The following is an 18,681-nucleotide window of genomic DNA, read 5'->3' on the forward strand; positions in this document are numbered from 1 at the left end:
GCAGTCACCAATGTTTATTAAATACAGTTTTCCCTTATGGGGACCAGGAAACCGATCCCCATAAGGGAAAAAAAAGGGATATTTATCACGTTATGGGGACATTGTGTCCCCATAAGGATAGGTAAACCCACTCGCACTCACACACACACACACATACACACACAGCATTAATTTTCTCAACAGTTTCTGCATCTTTCATATGAGTCGTCAACAAGGTTCTGTAGAGAAGTGGCAGACATGTCTGCTGTTATCTCTGCTCCTTTAATTAAGACACCAGCCTTAAATGATAGATTGTACCATTTATATTATATTACACAGGCAGCTGTGAATGAACCTCCAGAAACCACATTCCTGCAGAATCCCAAACCATCCCATTATAATTCACTGCAGATAATTAGCTGGTTATCATGAAGCTGCAAATTCAGATGGAGGCATTTCATAATCACCTTTAGTTTGGCTAATTATTGTCAGCAGCACAGTTTACATTGGGAAGTTACTGGGGTGTCATTATAAAAATGCTCTTGAAAGGGTTTGTATGTCACCGGATATCAATCCACTGGTATCAGGGCATCTTCAGGAGAAAATGTACAGCATGTTAATCAAATGTAAGACCTCAGAAAACAAGGGTTTGAGATGTTTATCTCTGAGTGTGGAGTCACATGACTGTAGCAGAGAGGTGACAAAATGACACAGACACACAGCTTCAAAACAGCCTGTTTTATTACTACAAAACCATCTTAAGCTGCATCGCCTTCAGCAAAGCCTGCATACGCCCCTCTGTTCGGCTGTGCGGCCACCTGCCTGCATTTTACTTCTGCTAAACTGTACAGAGAGCCGTGTTGGTAAGTGTGGGTCACCAGCTTCAGAGGGGGGAAAACTGCCAAAGCCAGCAGTGACAGAGTGTCAATCTTCACACCCGGCATCAAGTGACACGTCCATCAATACATGTGTTTGCAAGTAAAGCATTTTCTTCATGTGCATATTACCTATATTTACCTCTGCACTATATTTCAGGTATGTGGAGGTGGAGACCCTTTGACTTGACACCTATGGTGTAAATTGAAAGCTATTATAGTTAATGAAGATTAACACTGTAAAAATAACATTCAAGGCACACTGTAAGGTGTTAAAGGTAACACTGAATGGTGTGGACCCATATAAACACCATGCAGTGTTAATTTAACACTGGCACATTTGCTGTGTATATATAATGTGTTATGAATAATAAATTGTTGAATATTTGTACATGTTACTGTATTTTTTATTAAGCTTTAGAAAACTCTGCTGGATATAACATAATTTCAGCGTTAATTCACTTGTGAAACAAATATTGATTCAACATACATTAATTCAACTTTAAATCAATGAATAAAGAAGTTGCCAAACAAGTGTTGAAACAACGTTGAATCCTTATCACAAATGGTTGATCTTTCAACGTTGGATAGATGGCCCTTTCAACGAGCAAGATCAATGCTAAGTCAACATTGAAGATCAATGTTGTTTCAACCTCTTTGTCTGATATGAAATCAATGTCATTTCAACATATGTATGCTATCTGGGTATGGTCATACTTTCTACTAATGACATCACAGGCAGAGCAGTATACCACGGCATATACTCCAGCCTTAACATGGTCTCATCATCTGGATTTAGTCTGAGATAAAAGGCCACGATTTCTGCAGTAGCTCATTGTTCTTGTCACAGCTACCATGGTACAGATTAAGTAGACGAGTCCATGCAGAGCTCGCCCCCTAGTGGAAATAATCAGACAAATCAGTCTAACAGGGATTACTATGACCACGATGAGTAACTACTGCAATAGTTTACAGCAATATTATGCATCAAAATGCTTATCAGTCCTCAGACACCAGTGATCAGGTAGCAGTTGCATTATCAAATTCTTTTTATTCAGTGGAAGACCACGATAAAAATGTCACCCTCTACAGATGCCGTGTATTAAGAAATACAAATGCGTCATAACTCCTTCCCCTTATTCAGTCACCAGCCATTCTGTAATCAGCACATAACACCGTAAGACTGTAAACATGGTAAATTATGTGTCTCTTCACCAATCAATAGCAAACAGTTGTAGTAAGAAATGTTAATATCAAAATTGTTTCTCTTTCAGTTTTTAATAAAGACTAACAAAAATGAACTAAGCTGAGGCTGGGGGTAGATTAGAGTGTGTTTGGGATTATTCTGCCCTTTTATACAAACAACACTCACTAACTCAGCTGTTGTTAATGTCATTCGCCTGCAGTTTAAACAGGCAGCCTGTCTCATAGGCTGCGTAAAAATGAACTGAAAGCATTTGCTTAATGCTGTTGTTTGCTAGGAAGCTGGCAAACTCTTCTGATGCAAACGGAGGCCCATTGTCACATATTATTAACCTTGTTTACTGCAGCTGCGACGTGAGTAGTGAATGTCATCGGTGATGTGTGTAGTTACCGGTACTCCGGTAGACATTGGAATTGATGAGGGATAGGGGAGGAGACTGAGAGATGCCATCTGATGGAAGAAGCTCATTCGCTGGCCAGATTACCCTGACTGAAAGTTTTAATTGAATTGAGACCTGAGGAAACACATTTTGTTCCTTTATGTTCCACAATGTGTTGATGTATAGGAATGAAAATAAAACATTTGAAATTGATCGAGTTTAATTGTATGTACCTGAATTTGACAAAAAGCCTTGACACTTAGCCATGCTTAAAGACGGGATTTCTTGACAACATTAAAATGACAAGGCCACCAATGGATATTCTGATTGTATGTGGACAGTTCTGTACAAATATTTTTATTTTATTGCAACTATTATTTGATAAGAAATGACAACCACATGACAAGTGCTCCAGTTTCTTGTTAAATCGATTTGTACAATCAGTCGCACGACAGCTCTTTTCTGTTTTTTGATGTGTTTCCACAGCATCCAAGCTGAACGCTGACGCTGCCGCTCAGTCTTTTTGCCACTCAGTGGGTGTGACCCCAGTGGCTTCCTCCTTCTGTGATGTCATGTGCAGACCCTCTGTTTGATGGTATGAGGTGGTGCAGTCATAGGTGAGAAGAGTGACGGGCACTGAGCTCAACATGCAGCCCTGTGCATGAGGAACCTCTGTTCAGGATTAGAGTGGATGAGGTTTAAATTCCAATCCTGACACTCTGTGGTCTGTTTGTGAGAAAATCCAGCCAGTCCAGGCCTGAGCTACTCAGTTTGACCAGTTTTTGAGAGTTAATGGTGTTAAGTGCAGAACAAAAGTCGACAAATAACATTTCATTTGTGATTGGTTATTCCAAGTCGGATCAAGCTACAGTATATGAAGTGCCATAGAGACAGTGTTACCTGTGGGTCGGTTTGCTCAGGAGGCAGAGTGATGTTTGTCCAGATCTGAGGGGATGATGGATCTGATGAGTGACAGCACCAGTCTCTCGAAGCACTTCATGATTATGGGTGTCAAAGCAACTGGGCGATAGTCATTCAGGCACTTCACTGCTGACTTTTTGGGCACTGGGACTATGATGGAGGATTTGAGCTTGTTCCCTGGTATTTTTTTGTTCTAGGAATGTTTACTGAATGTTATGATTAGGCTTGTTGTTCATCAAAGATCAAACCCAGAGATGTTCCTGAGTCACAGTGTTGGAGTACGCCGTCTCCACCAGGTCCGTGGATGAGAAGAGATTCACCGCTGACACGGGAGGAAATCACCGGTTTATTCTCTTGACTGATTATAATCAGGGAGCGGCCGTCTGACATACATTCAGCATGTACAGGAGGGAGCTCTGCCATATGTATCAGCTGTATCCCTTTTAAAGCCCTTTGGGCATCTCCCCCCCTCTCTCGGTACCTTCCGTCTACGTGACAACCACATGTGTGACTCCAGCCGGCTCGTAGTTGTCCTTCTGGAAGGCTAAAAGATAAGTAGGGGCCGCTGATATTCTCTGTCGCCCCCCCTATCTGTTCCGATTAGTTAGTCTTGCCTTGCCATCAGTTCTTGTTTTGATTAGTTACAGCCTTATAGAATCATTCCCTTTATTTTATTAATTATTCCCTCAATTCCCCCTTTTGATCTCCGCAAGGAGATCACCCTGATTATGCTGATTAGTAATATTTTCCCTTATTTATGAAATTTTGCATTCCCCCTTTTGATCTCCGCAAGGAGATCACCCTATTGGCGGGGGAGGTGTAGCAAAGCATAATAAAAGCGAGCCCATTAAGCCTTTCCACTGTCCGAACGCTGAGGTCAGCCAAGCATCCCAGATGTTATTGATCCCGGAGTGTGCATGCATCGTTTTGGAGAGGGTCCGGAGACCCTCGAGTGCCCTGGTCACTGAGCCGTCTGGTGCTGTGTTGTTGGGAATGTAAGTACAGCATACTTCCCCAAACATAGCGCACACTCCCCCCTTTAGGACTCCAAAGAGTTCCACACACAATCCTGTCCATCCAGCCTAGGAAGGAGGGCAAAAACCCTGAGCTTCAGGGAAATTCCACTCCCAGCCCGCCACAAGCGCGGCCCCCCTTCGGGGTCCATGGCTGGCATGGCTCACAAACCACTAATCATTAACACTTTAAGCATTTTAAGCATCACACGTAACACACTTGTTTCCCCCCAACATTCCCCTTTTTATCTTGTTCTTCATCCTGGTCCTAGTGTTGTCTGGCAGTGGATGAGGTGCTTTTGTTCTTTCTGGTCGTTGGAGCAGGGGTGGACTACCCTGCTCTGGTTGCTCAGGTCGGGGGATTATTCTGCCCCTTCTGTTGAGACCTGAGTTGCGTCTAGTTCGGCCGAACTGACGCTCTGGATTCCTTCCCTCAGGGCCTCCTGGATCTCTGCCGTGGTTCTCCCTGGCTCCTCCGCAGCCGCGCACTGGCTCCAGTGAAACCACGTGTCGCCTTTGCCTTTCAGACGAACCGCGTGTGATGTCCTCTCAGTGACCTGGAAGGGGCCCGTCCACCTGGGCTCTGACCACTTCCGTTTGATGACTTTCAGGAGGACCCACTCCGCCGTGTGTGGTTTGGCCGGCTGGTTCTCTGGTCTCACCTCCTGGATCTGTTTAGAGAAATCTGCAACGAGGCCTTGCAAGCAATCATAATATGCCCTAGGATTTTGCTCCCCCTTCTCGTCGGGGGTCCAGGTTAACCCTTTCTGGGGTCCTGGGAACTGCCTGCCTGTCTGGAGCTCAAAGGGGGTGAACCCGGTCCCCCTGTTTATGGAAGACCTCACTGACATCATTGCCAGTGGTAAAGCGTCAACCCAATTCATTTTGGTCTGCGTGCAGATTTTTGCCAATTTTTGTTTTATTGTTTGGTTCATTCGCTCCACTTTTCCCTGGGACTGCGGATGATACACAGTTCCAAACGCATGTCTCAATCCCAACGCTTTCTCCACCGTCCGGAGGTCCTCGTTCTTAAAGTGGGACCCATTGTCTGACCGAATCCTGTTGGGAAACCCATGTCATGGTATATACTGATTAATCAGAAACTTTATCACGGATACCCCATCCTCCTTCTTTGTAGGCCATACTTCTGGCCACCCTGAGAATGCGTCCACACACATCAACACATATCTGAACCCTCTCACTGGAATCACCATGTCTGTATAATCTATAATGATTTCTTCCCCTGACCTGGTACACATTGGAAACTGCCCTTTCTCAGGCTTGACTGTGGGTCGCGAGTTATACAAGGTACAGGTAGCGCAACTCCGTACATATCCCCACACCATCTCTTTCATAAATGGATGCCACCAGCTTGTCAGATTCTCTAACATGTGTCTCACCCCTGCATGACCCACCCTGTGGGCTTCTGCCAAGATCACAGGATGCATCACCACCTGGTACGGCAACAGCCCCACCTACAACCGCCTAGCTCTGCAGAGAGCAGTGCGGTGTTCGGAAAAGATAACTGGAGGTGTGCTCCCCTCCCCCCAGGACATCTACAAGAAGCGGTGTCTGAGGAAAGCGAGGAGGATCATCAGAGACTCCAGTCACCCTGGTCATTATCTGTTTACCCTGCGTCCGTCAGGCAGGAGGTATCGCAGCATTCGGTCCCGTGCCGGCAGGCTAAGGGACAGCTTTTTTCATCAGGCAATCAGAATAATGAACACTAAGCACTGACACTTCGCAGAAGGAAGTGGAAGAGAAAAAGGGAGGAGAAAGGAAAAAAGAGAGGAAAGGAAAGGAAAAGGGAAGGAAAGGAAGGGAAGAAAGAAGGAAAGGAAAAATATAGATTTTGCACACCACTACTGCTTGTGAAGCTAGCACACAAGAATTTCACTCATATGTACTGTACCAGTAACATGATGTGACAATAAAGATTTGAAACTCTAGTATTTTACTAAGTCTCTGTTGCCTGAGTGACGTCATGGTAAACGTCTGTGAATTCACATAAGCCACCACACTGTGCGAGGTCAGAATGTACAGCGGATGTCCCATCACTGTGTGCTGTTTTCTGAATAATTTTGGCCACTCCCACCACGTGCCTTGTGCATGCGGGGTGTCTTTTTTCTGTAGTATCGAGTTTTACGCTGACGTACATCAGCACTCTCCTCTCCCCCCCTTTTTTCTGAAACAGGATGCCGTTGACGACCTCTCCTGTTTCCGAAACATCCAAGTGAAACGGCAGAGAGTAATCTGGGAGGGCTAGGTCCGCGGCCTGTGCTAGCCTCTGCTTTAAGGTGATAAACGCCTCCTCAGATGCTTGGTCCCAGTTATGGGGCGCCCTGGGGTTGCGTAGGCCGTGTTCTCGGACAAGCGCCCTCAGGGGCTGTGTAAGCCCCGTGTAATCTGGAATGTAGGTGCGACTGTAACCTGTGAGCCCTAGGAAAGATAACATGTCTTTTACTGTGATGGGCTTTGGGTAATGCAAGATAGCCGACCGATGAGCTGGGGAGAGGCCTGTTCCTGCCCCCGACGGCACTCGTCCTAGGAAGGTCACTGCTGTCCTAGCAATCTGCAATTTGTCTTTACTGACCTTAAAGCCTTTTTCTGACAGAAGGCGCAGCACTGACTGGGTGGCCTGTAGGGCCGCCTCCGCTGTTGGGGCCGCGATCAAAAGATCGTCCACGTATTGGACGAGGGTGACACCGTCCGGGAGAGGACACCCCTGCAAAGCCTGCTTCAGGACCTGGTTAAAGATACCTGGAGAAAGGGCGACCCCTTGAGGCAGGCGGGTGTACTGCAGCTGACAGCCCCTGTAAGTGAAGGAGAATATGTCCCTACACTCCTCTGCTAGGGGCAAACAGAAAAAAGCATTTGCTAGATCAATGCATGTGAACCATTTTTGTTGCGGGGTCAGATTAGTTAGGGCAACATATGGGTTTGGAACTGGAACAGTAGGGGTCAGCAGGAGGTTGTTTATGGCGCGTAAGTCGTGGGCCATCCGATATTTGCCTGTGCCGGGTTTTGCCACTGGGAGGATGGGGGTGTTCCACTGAGACGTGGAGGGCTCTAACACCCCGGCCCGCAAGAGGCCCTCTATAGTCTCAGCTATCCCTTCCTCCGCCGCCGGCTTGTGCGGGTACTGTCTGAGCCAGAGGGGACCCTCCCCTGATTGAAGTTGGAACTGCACTGGCGTGCAGGATATTAGACCTACATCTGTGGGGCTGGTGGACCACAGCGAGTCTGGCAGAGACGCCAGAAGGGCTGCTGCCTTTGGGTGGTCCATCGTTCCACACCCGTGATCTCTAGCTATCTGCTCATGTTGCAGGAGGGCTGTGTCCTGTGTTGTGACCTGTATGCGATAGGTACTGCAGGAGGGCGAGAAGGAGACCTGTGGGATCTGGGTCTGTACCCAGTCCTCAGTTTCTCTGGCCCGTTTCACCTTCGGGCCCAAATCCTTGGCCTGGTGTTTGGGATGGAGGGCCAGAGAGACATGTGGGACAGCTTCCTGTCCCATCATGTACCAGGGTAGCTGTTCTGGGGTGAGCAGTGTGGCTGAGGCTGCCCCTTCGGGACCCACATATAAGTTCTCAGAGGCAACTTGCCACTGCCGGCCTTCTAGTTGCTCAACAAACAGTTCCTCATACCAATCAGTACTATCCCTATCGTAGGAAAGGGTCACATGAGGAGGGTCAGGTGGGGGCACATAGGGCTCTAGGAGCGAGATCCAGGGCCGCCACGCTGAGTAGGCCGCCAGGATGCCAGTCAGGCTGGGTTCCAGTAGGCCCCAATAGATGTCTGCCAGGGCCTGACTCTGGACCGGCTATACCAGCCACTGTCCCGAGCCCGCGGTGCGGGCGTCGCACCGCAGGCGAGTGCCCTCCGGCAGGGTGACCACCAGTCCGTCTGCACTACACAGCATCGAGGCCCCCAGCTTCACCAGCATGTCCCGTCCCAGGAGGTTCACTGGAACGGAAGAAGCACTGGCAGTCTCTGTTCTTCCCCCGAAAAGCCCACAACGGTCACTGTTGAGGTAGACAGATGATGTTGTTGTGGAACCACGTTAAGAGTGGAATACGTGGCTCCCGTGTCTACCAGAAATGGCAGTTCTTTGTCCATGACCATAAGGGACAGCATAGGGTCTGCCTCCCCTGCGTCCCGGGCCGCTCGCGGGAACCATCACGGTGAGGAGGGGTACGAGTCCCACTCCCCTGCTTCCACTGCCGGATATTGTCCTGCCATGGGAGCCGCTTGGGGGTTGGGGGCCATCACCTGGTTTCCAAGAGGGCCTCCCCTGCCGTGGACATTGGCTGGGACCGCTGCTGGGCAAGTCCTGGCCCAGTGTCCTTCCACCCCGCACCTGTAACAGACACCTGACAGCGGTCCCCTTTGCGGAGCACCCCTTCCCCAGCCCCGGCCCCTGTATCCCCGGTGCCTTTTGCCTCGCTTCGCCCACCTGCAGCTTCAACGACTGGGTCTGCAGTTCCTTAAGGTCGCCTGAGACTTCCTGAATCGCATATGTGTGAACATGGAGGGTTCCTCCTGTGACATTAATCACGGGGGACCCATGGGCCAGGGGCGCTGTTGAGAACGCCCTCTGACCTGTATATGCCGGGGGAGGGTCCTCACAATCTATCTGTGTTTCTTTTGCAGGAAGGAGCGACTTACACTCCTCCTTTTCCTCACTGTGGAGGTGGTTTGTCTCCTGCCAAAATAGGGCTAACCTCGCCCACACTCTCCTTTCCCTCTCATGCCTCTCTTCCTCTTTTTTCCACTTCCCTTTCTGCACTATACTGGCTCTCGCCCTCTGCCTTGCTGCTTCGTCCCTTTGGCTCGCATGCTCTCTCTCCTTTTTCCACAGTAATTCTCCCAGTGAGCGCTTATCCTCTACTCGACACCCGGCGCTTCGAAGCGCCCCACACATACGCTCCCTGGCATCAGCTACCTCCTTCTCCTTATCTCCTTCACCACTTGCCCCTTCTATGGCTTCCTTCACCACCTGGATTTGCTTTACTAGTGGCTTCCACTCTGCCTTTTCCGGGGGCGGCCATCCCCCGTCATCTGGCTCCCGATCGAACTCGCGGTCCATTTTTAATCAGTCCTGACTGTTTTGATCCCTTGTCTAACAGCCCTTCTGCCTCCGGATGTGGGTTCAGCCACCCACACTCAGTACACCTCCTTATCCTAGTCGAATGTCCTACCAACAAACACCACCAATACATAAATCAACAACTTCTAAAATAATAAGACTATATTCAGAGCAGCTTACTGTGGTGTCCCCCCTGAACAGGGCACGTCCCACAAACTCAATCCCAGTCAAACAGGCCCGCTCCCAGCCGAAACCCCCCCGATCTCCAGCAATGTCAACTTGGAAGGGGGTGTTCTGTACGCACAACTGAGACAACCCAGGTGGGAGTCAGCTTATCGACCACACTACCGGTGTTCTGACTCGACCAAGGCTGGAAAAATAGCCTTCAGGCGTCACCCACCCTCCTGAGAGTCCAAGCTAGGGGTGTTCTTAGAACTCACCCCAGGCGAGGTCCTGCTCGGCAGTTGTAATGAACGCCCGAGGTACCTGCCGGCCCTGCCCGTACTGAGTCAGCGGGTGCGGCCAGGCTGGCACGCTTTTGGGCGTCCAATTGCTGAGAACTCCCCTTCGGTTCTGACAAACTGTAAGACCGCAAGCAGTGACAGCAGAGCCACGGGCAAGTTCAACCAACACAGAGCGAGCGGCGAGCACCCTGAACAGGAAGAACCCACAACGCTGCTCACACACAAACCAGTACAACTGCACCCAAGCTGGTGCTTTGATTCACCCCTTTTCTTTTTTTTGTTAGAGAGGGGGACCTTATTCCCTCCTCCCAATCTAGAGTTCGGGGTCCTGAATTCCCCGGGTCTCCCACCCAGCTTTTCTACCGCTCGTCAGCAAGTAGTGGGGTTGCCACACCAAGGACAATGCAGGGGTCCCGTATCCTCTGCTCCTTAAAATTCTATTTCCCTGCGGGGGTCCCGTACCCTCCGCTCCTTAAGGTCCTACTTCTCTGCGGGGTTCCCGTACCCTCCGCTCCTTAAGGTTCTATCTCTCTGCGCACGATACCTGGACACAATACATAGACATACCCAATATACTGTATAAACACAGTGCGTGCAACCTCTCCTCCGTCTTAATTTACCGACGGGCCCCTGGACACTTCAAACTGCTCAATTTGACATATCCAATGTGCAGATTTTGATGTAACAGGCTCTGCTTACCTCTTCTAGTCGGCGCCTCGCAGTTCTCTGGGTCCAAGTAGGCCGCGTCACCACTTAGCCGAATCCTGTGAATCTCCTGGGGATCCCGGACGAGCCCCCAAATTGGTGGAGTACGTCGTCTCCACCGGGTCCGTGGATGAGAAGAGATTCACCGCTGACACGAGGAGAAGTTGCAAATCACCGGTTTATTCTCTTGACTGATTATAATCCGGGAGCGGCCGTCTGACGTACATTCAGCATGTACAGGAGGAGGCTCTGCCATATGTATCAGCTGTATCCCTTTTAAAGCCCTTTGGGCATCTCCCCCCCCTTTCTCGGTACCTTCCGTCTACGTGACAACCACATGTTTGACACTTGCCCTCGTTAGCCGGCTCGTAGTTGAATCATTCCCTTTATTTTATTAATTAATTAATAATTAATTTTATTAATTATTCCCTCAACAGTCAAGTCTCAAGTCTCCATCGTGGTTCTAGCTTGACTTTACTGTTTACCACTACAACTACTAGTTGTTCACCAGTTTTCCTGATGTTCCCAGAATGTTATCCCACTACTATAAATACTACTACAACTAAAACAAAAGCATAAAAGCTACTGGAGGGCACAGCGGAGCAGTGGGTTACAGTGTCACTGTGCACTGCAAAGGTCACGAGTTCAAACCTGCATGCCATGTGTGCAGTTGATGCATATAGCACATTTATAAAATAACATTTTTCAACATTATTTGCATTAAAAGGATATTCAGGTAATAATGTCATCATTCTGACATTGACAGAACCTTTGTTAAAATGTAAAACGGGGAAATAATGTTTCATTAATGTTACCGTAAGAACGTTCTCTGACAACTCTGAGACGACCTCCACATAACACTGGCTAAAGTTCTGGGAACGTTGCCTGTTAGCTGGGTTGCAGTGAGAGGTTAAATGGTGGTGAAGACACCTGCAAGCTGAGCATGTTTCCAGTGTCTCCTGGGGGCTCCATCTGGGCCAGCAGCTTTGTTAGCATGGATTTTTCTGAAGGCTGGATCTCTCCTGATGGAGCTGCAGATCCAGTCACTGTTCACACACCTGTAGTGTGGTGAAGGGCAGTGTTTCCCAATACGGTTCTCAGGGAGCCCAAGACAGTCCTGGTGTAAGGAGCAGCTCCTTCTTCCTTCAGGTCAAACTGGGCAAAAAACAGTTTCAGGACATCAGGTTTTTCTTTGTCAGTGGTCCTATAGCCTGTCAGTGCCTTAAGTCTATTGCACATGCTGCAGGGTTGTTGTTCACAAAGTTTTCTTCAATGCTCTGTTTGTATTGGTATTTGGTCTCTCTGATGGCTCTCTTAAGGTTCCCACGTGCTGCTTTGTAGGCTTACACGTTGCCGACTCAAACGCCATGCCTCATTCCGTCAGCAGGGCCCACACACAGTTGTTCATTCAAAGACAGATACTCTTTGGCTAAATGACTGATCAGAGGGAAACTCACCTCATTTTAGGATTTTTGGAGATTTATATCAGCATCTTGGGGTCTGCTCTTCGGCTGAACTTGCTAGGACAGCCTGCCCTGGCCATGGACGTAAATTTCATTTAACAGTAGGGGGGGGGACAATAAATATAAAATTTCTCATGAGCAATTTTTGATGGGGACACAAATAATACAGTCAAATTGTACTTATAAAGATATGTCCCTACAATGAAAAACTTTGCTTCTATCATTATTATTGTAGCATGGAGACTGCGTCATTATGGTTATTTTCAAAGTTTTTCTCAGGTTCAATGACAAAGCAGATTTTTATTCAAAACTATTTATTGCATTGTTTGTTATGTTGTTTACAGTCAAGCCATCAACATACAATAAAATTTAAACATGACTGTTTAAATGCATAATAGAAATTGATTATACAAAAAAATACAGTGGGGTCATTTCGGACGTAGCACAGTGCTCATTTAGTAAATGCACAGCTAAACAATATGCTAATTGTGGCCGTTAATGTTAAGTTAACATTTTTTTTGGGGGGGACAACCCTTGAATATGGGGGGGACATGTCCCCTTCGTCCCCCCCGGGATTTACGCCCATGGCCCTGGCCATGCTGGCAGTTGTTTTAAATGTTCTCTACTTGTAAATTATTCTCCAGACAGTGGAATGGCTGATTCCAAACTCTCTTGAGATCTTTTTATATCCTTCCCAGACTCATATGCACCTACATGCTTCTTTCTGAAGGTCTCAGAGAGCTCTTTGGATCTCACCATGGTGATCCCACTCATTTCAACAATCAAGAGCGAACCAAGCTAAATGTCTATGATTTAAATAAGACAGGCTCCGCAAAAAAAGCTTTGTAATAATATTCTAATCATTTTCACCTGATATGGTGCACCAGAATCTAACTCTAGGCATTTTAAATAATAATAGATGTGAGGGTGTCCTATCTTTTTCCTAAGAGAAAATTGGCATCATAGTTAATTATTTCTATTAAATAAGTGAATTTGTTTCTTTTTTTTGCGAAGGCAATACAGTTACATCACCTTTATCTACACATACGATTTGAAAGAAGATTTAATAGTGATATGTTGATATTTCTTAATAAAGAACTAAACATTTAATGGGGCGTCCTAATTTTTTCACATGACTGTATGTGGATCGTCTCCTCGTTCCCCATGCCCCACCGTAATACTCCTTGTATTAGTCATGTGTTAAGCATTCATGTGTCAGCAATGTTCAGTCTATCTGTCTCTGGCAAAATGAGTTTCTGGGTTGGTGCACCTAGTGTGTGCGTTGGTGTAAGGTCTCAGGGCGTCGAGATGGTTGGAGGTGTAAACATTGTGTAAAGAGAAGGATGCTGGATTTGGATCGTGGAGGTTCCATGAGACGGCCTGAGCAAATGCACCAATAGAATGGAAGGGGGTGTCCCCTGGGCTATAGCTTTAAGGTGTATGTAAGCTGTCCATTTCCTTGGTTTGGGGCTTCACTTTCTGGGACGGGGACACACTGCTGCTGTATACTCTGCAAATAAAAGCAATCTCATCTTCTGAGAGAAGTGCCAGGTATTTTCTTTGTCCATCAAACTGTGTTCAGGAAAGGAGAATGAAGTGGAGGATTTGTTCGTCCACATCAGTAGCCAGATGCAATGGGTTTTGTGCTATAAGCAAATCAAGAAACTTTTTACCTTGGCAAACCGCTTCAGTGTCCCATCCTTAAATATAAAAATAAAATATGTACATTTTAATGTGCACGCTAAAGTTCATCTCACTTCCACTTACGCTCCTTAGTTCTCTTTTAATCTTGTCCCCCAATATAGACACTTCTCTTATAAATGTTTTCTGCAGCAGCCTTACTTCTTGAATCAGGTCTGTACCTTGACCTTTTGCAAAACAAGCTCTTATGCCGAAATATTAGTTCCTCTTACCTAAATGACAAACTATTACTTAAGCAAGCTTGCATTATATGTTAACTATATTAAATGTCTCAAGGCAAAAGTTAATCATTACAATCATCATATTTGAATCAACAATGTTATCATTAGTTTCATTATTAATTACTGATTGAATCTGCATTGGATTTGCATAATCATGGATGTTTCTACCACACCTCTCAGTTCAGTCATTGTGTCAGTAGTTGCAGCTGTTAGTGTTGCTCAGTTCCCCGTTGTTTCTATCACTTTGCTGCTTATCTCCTCCTGTGACCAGGTTACAAATAAAGCCCCTTCAGTTCACTCTACAGCTGCATCTTTGTTGTCCCTTCCTGAAATCGTGACATAACTGATGTAATGTCACAGTTTCTGAGTTTTTTCTCACAAAAATATGACTTTACAATCTCAGAGAATAATGGAGCCTCAGAGTTTTTTTTCTGGTATATATATATAACTTTAATTTTGGTTAAAGTTAGAGAGGAGAGTTTTGTCTCTGAAGTTTACTCCCCTCCTGCAGCTCAGTATTTTTCTTTTACCCACAATGGCTGTAATATAGATTTAGTTATATAATTTTGTTTCAGTATATTAAATGATCATTGAAATTAAAAGATGAAATGAAAGTGAAAGTGCTTTTGTAATTGGAATAATAAACATTTGGAGTGTTTCTGTAAAGTAACCAGAATCACCACCCAATGGTTATTTCGCAGAATTGGGAATAAGTTGATTCCTCTTCTTGTTTACAACTTCTCCTGCTTTTGAGAATACACACTTACAGGGGGGCAGGGGTGCATAGAAACTGAAGTGCAAGCTGATGGGGATGTGGATGAACATCCTTCTGCATAGACCAGAATCTCAGTGGGTCCCCAGAACACAGCATGTTGGGGTCACTCAGCTGTGTCAGTATTGATGATGCATTGTTATTATATGCCAATTTCTGAGAACAGACTAAACACCTGACCTGTGGACAATATATGTGATATTTTTTTTGTAGGTAGAATAAACACCTTTATTATATCATAAATAAGTAACAATATAAGGTATTGTAGTGATTGCTGAGAAAGCATACCTACATGTGGGCGGGTCTGAGCACGCAAAGGAAAGGACAATGTCACAGCCAGGGACAGCGAACGGACCCAGGGCTGCCAGCTCTCACCCATCTGGCGTGACTCTCACGCTTTCACACTCTCACGCATTCAGACTCTCACGCTTTCACACTCTCACGCATTCAGACTCTCACGCTTTCAGACTCTCACGCATTCAGACTCTCACGCTTTCACACTCTCACGCTTTCACACTCTCACGCATTCAGACTCTCACGCTTTCAGACTCTCACGCAAGGAATCTTACAGCAAATCTATATTATTCCATTATAAACCTAAAATGATCTAAATCAAAAGTATTGGGGTAGTTTGCAAACCCTATAGACCATTTACGATGCAATAAAACATGCATGTAAATGTGTGTGCTTGTGTGTGCAGACTTATCTCAAATTGAAAATCTCACTCCAGCCAGTTGGTAACCCTACGGACAGCAAATGAAATTTGAATTTTAATGCTTACTGCTAGACTTGGGGGAACCGAAATGGTCCGTCTCCGAAGTCTCTTCACCTGCATACGAAGATACTTATGGACGTGTGGGGTGAGTGTGTGAGGTCAGAGTAGGGATGACTTTAGTGTGAATGTGTTACTCTGAATGTTTCTCTTTCTTTATGCACTTCAATAGCAGCAGTTTCCGGGGAGAGCAGAGACAGGGCGAAGTGTGGAAGGATAAAGGGGAGAGCAGAGACAGGGCGAAGTGTGGAAGGATAAAGGGGAGAGCAGAGACAGGGCGAAGTGTGGAAGGATAAAGGGGAGAGCAGAGACAGGGCGGAGTGTGGAAGGATAAAGGGGAGAGCAGAGACAGGGCGAAGTGTGGAAGGATAAAGGGTAGAGTAGAGACAGGGCCGAGTGTGGAAGGATAAAGGGGAGAGCAGAGACAGGGCGGAGTGTGGAAGGATAAAGGGGAGAGCAGAGACAGGGCGGAGTGTGGAAGGATAAAGGGGAGAGCAGAGACAGGGCCGAGTGTGGAAGGATAAAGGGGAGAGCAGAGACAGGGCGGAGTGTGGAAGGATAAAGGGGAGAGCAGAGACAGGGCGGAGTGTGGAAGGATAAAGGGGAGAGCAGAGACAGGGCGGAGTGTGGAAGGATAAAGGGGAGAGCAGAGACAGGGTGGAGTGTGGAAGGATAAAGGGGAGAGCAGAGACAGGGCGGAGTGTGGAAGGATAAAGGGGAGAGCAGAGACAGGGCGGAGTGTGGAAGGATAAAGGGGAGAGCAGAGACAGGGCGGAGTGTGGAAGGATAAAGGGGAGAGCAGAGACAGGGCGGAGTGTGGAAGGATAAAGGGGAGAGCAGAGACAGGGCGGAGTGTGGAAGGATAAAGGGGAGAGCAGAGACAGGGCGGAGTGTGGAAGGATAAAGGGGAGAGCAGAGACAGGGCGGAGTGTGGAAGGATAAAGGGGAGAGCAGAGACAGGGTGGAGTGTGGAAGGATAAAGGGGAGAGTAGAGACAGGGCGGAGTGTGGAAGGATAAAGGGGAGAGCAGAGACAGGGCCGAGTGTGGAAGGATAAAGGGGAGAGCAGAGACAGGGCGGAGTGTGGAAGGATAAAGGGGAGAGCAGAGACAGGGCCGAGTGTGGAAGGATAAAGGGGAGAGCAGAGACAGGGCGGAGTGTGGAAGGATAAAGGGGAGAGCAGAGACAGGGCCGAGTGTGGAAGGATAAAGGGGAGAGCAGAGACAGGGCGGAGTGTGGAAGGATAAAGGGGAGAGCAGAGACAGGGCCGAGTGTGGAAGGATAAAGGGGAGAGCAGAGACAGGGTGAAGTGTGGAAGGATAAAGGGGAGAGTAGAGACAGGGCGGAGTGTGGAAGGATAAAGGGGAGAGCAGAGACAGGGTGAAGTGTGGAAGGATAAAGGGGAGAGCAGAGACAGGGCCGAGTGTGGAAGGTTAAAGGGGAGAGCTAATGGTTGTTTTATGCATGATGATGCGAAGAGTATTTAATAAAGAGTATGTATGTATTTCTTACCTGGACCTGTCCATAGGATAAAAATGCTGTGCCTTAGTTCATGCTATTAAGTGAGATAAATGAACCCAGAGAACTGTATCCTGTTAAATCAATGAGTACTCTTGTTACAATATTATATGCTCATAGGTTTTTGCCTTATTTGTTGATATTAGATTGAAATATCCTCAAACTCCCAAATGAACTCATTTCCTCATTTGTTCCATCACTACTTTCTTTTTACTGTCGATTTGCAAAGCAACATGACATCACCCGGGCCGCCATTCATACTTCCTAATGAGGCAAAGCAGTCACATGGTTGTGGTCCCAACGAAGCTTCAGACATCAGTGATTATGTGTTTGTGTCGAGAAGGAGCCGAGCTTCACACCATTATTTGTGATACAGAGGTTCATTTTTGACCGACACGGCTTTGGAGCTTCAGTATTAAACCTAACATCACTACTCTGCGTTTTAGTGGGGTAACACATAAGACCCACTTTTTAGTGGAAGATTCTGAAAGGACCAACGGCAAATTCCCTTCTAGAGCATCAGATTCCATTATGCCTTCCCATGGGGACCCGGTTTGGAATAGGTCCTTAGGACCTCCTTGTTGTTCATAATAAGTGACGAATGGAGCATCTTGTTTGCCATGAGAAATATCGGTTTGCTGTGACTCCCACAGTATCAACACAGGTCTTTGGGTCCTATTTCACCTAGACAGGAGGCTGGAAGGACACGTTCCAATCAATCGGCAGGTCAAAACATGCCCTGGGATAGCTTTGTGAGGATTAACATCTATCATGTACATCCATTATTGGTGTCTCTGCCCTTATGTGTCACTGTTTGTGTAAACATGTCACCTGGAATAGACTGGCTGGGATGTTACGTGTCACTGTTTGTGTAAGCGTGTCACCTGGAATAGACTGGCTGGGATGTTACGTGTCACTGTTTGTGTAAACGTGTTGCCTGGAATATACTGGCTGGGATGTTACATGTCACTGTTTCTGTAAACGTGTCACCTGGAATAGACTGGCTGGGATGTTACGTGTCACTGTTTGTGTAAGCGTGTCACCTGGAATAGACTGGCTGGGATGTTACATGTCACTGTTTGTGTAAACATGTCACCTGGAATAGACTGGCTGGGATGTTACGTGTCACTGTTTGTGTAAGCGTGTCACCTGGAATAGACTGGCTGGGATGTTACGTGTCACTGTTTGTGTAAACGTGTCACCTGGAATAGGCTGGCTGGGATGTTACGTATCCTGTGCTCCCTGGGATGTGACCAGGGTTGCTTTAATGCACGGGCTAAAGAGGGGCCTCATCTAACCTTGTTTAATAACATATTAAACCACGCCCCCCGGTCAATGACTATTCTCATCACTGCACTCCCCCATGACCATGTTAATGTGCATTTGCATGCAAGGGAAAAGTGGTAAAACTGTGGCTGTCTGCCACTTTGCTGGTCTGCTGGGCGTGTGGACAGAGATCAGGATGATCCCTGTGAGGTGAGTGCAGAGAGGGGCCTCAGTGACGGAACCGTACCACTACAACTGAAAGTACAGGGACACCGTCAAGTATTGGTGCAGAGGGTATCTGTGTTACAGCATGTACGGCCTCGGCAAAGGGCAGAGAGAG

At 47.0% G+C, this 18,681-nt stretch overlaps 1 protein-coding gene across 1 annotated transcript in view; it reads right to left on the reverse strand.

Annotated features, from left to right (window-relative positions):
* The window catches only part of LOC111857130 (polymeric immunoglobulin receptor-like), a 75,670-nt gene that overhangs the window by 9,690 nt on the left and 47,299 nt on the right, over nt 1-18,681 (reverse strand). The window lies entirely within an intron of this gene.

The sequence above is a fragment of the Paramormyrops kingsleyae genome, chromosome 4 (genome assembly GCF_048594095.1).
Source record: "Paramormyrops kingsleyae isolate MSU_618 chromosome 4, PKINGS_0.4, whole genome shotgun sequence".
In the NCBI taxonomy this organism is placed as follows: Eukaryota; Metazoa; Chordata; class Actinopteri; order Osteoglossiformes; family Mormyridae; genus Paramormyrops; species Paramormyrops kingsleyae.